Source organism: Monopterus albus, unplaced genomic scaffold, assembly GCF_001952655.1.
Source record: "Monopterus albus unplaced genomic scaffold, M_albus_1.0 scaffold58.1, whole genome shotgun sequence".
NCBI classification, from domain to species: domain Eukaryota; kingdom Metazoa; phylum Chordata; class Actinopteri; order Synbranchiformes; family Synbranchidae; genus Monopterus; species Monopterus albus.
This window is the reverse complement of record NW_018127938.1, coordinates 2,348,666-2,349,639: the sequence shown is the minus strand read 5'-3', so window position 1 is coordinate 2,349,639 and position 974 is coordinate 2,348,666. Positions and strand designations below refer to the sequence as shown.

The 974-nt window shown below is 34.8% G+C and overlaps 1 protein-coding gene across 1 annotated transcript in view; it reads right to left on the bottom strand.

Moving 5' to 3' along the window:
• hmcn1 (hemicentin 1) overlaps window positions 1–974 on the bottom strand; it is a 76,900-nt gene that overhangs the window by 23,301 nt on the left and 52,625 nt on the right. The gene's annotated exons all lie outside the window — the stretch shown is intronic.

The following is a 974-nucleotide window of genomic DNA, read 5'->3' as shown; positions in this document are numbered from 1 at the left end:
TACTCGTTCTATTTTAGCTCCCTCAATATTCAATTGAATTTCATTGTCTAGCCTGCGATTATCAAATACCATGAATGTAGTTTTGTCCAAATTCAGAGAGACTATATTACTGTCACACCATTTCTTTCTTCTCAAGTTCCTGTGTAACCCGTCCAGAGAGTTGCTGTAGGTTTTCACCCGATGCCCATATGGTAGTGTCATCAGCAAATAAAACCACTTTCACTAAATCAGAAACCTTACATATATCATTGATGTATAATATAAATAGTTTAGGTCCCAAAACAGAACCCTGAGGCACTCCACATACAATATCCAGCTCACTCGATTGGTATTCACCCAACTTCACAAATTGACGCCTCTGTGTCAAATAACTTCTAATCCATTTCAGAACCATTCCTCTGATCCCATATTTTTCTAACTTGTCCATTAATAATTCATGATTTATCGTGTCAAATGCTTTTTTTAGGTCAATAAATATCCCCATCGTGTATTTCTTCTCATCCATAGCACTTGTCATGTCCTCCATTAGGTTGGTAAAGGCCAGAGATGTCGATCGGTTCGACCTAAAACCATATTGGCAATCAGAGAGGATTTTATGTCTATCAATAAATGTGTCTAATCTGTTATTAAAAAGTTTTTCCAAGATTTTTGAAAACTGTGACAACAGAGAAACCGGTCTATAATTTGTGAAGTTGTGCTTATCACCAGATTTATACAGTGGAATAACCTTTGCTATTTTCATATTATTGGGGAACTGAACAAGTCGAAACGACATGTTAAAAATATGGGTTAATGGTTTACATATCCCCTCAATTACCCATTTAACCATTGTCATACTGATACCATCACTGTCACTGGATGATTTATTATTTATCTGGATGATACATTTGTTCACTATCTCTATAATTTCCTTTTCAACTATTGGCTTCAGAAACATAGAACACATATTCCTTTCAATTGTATTGTTATTTATA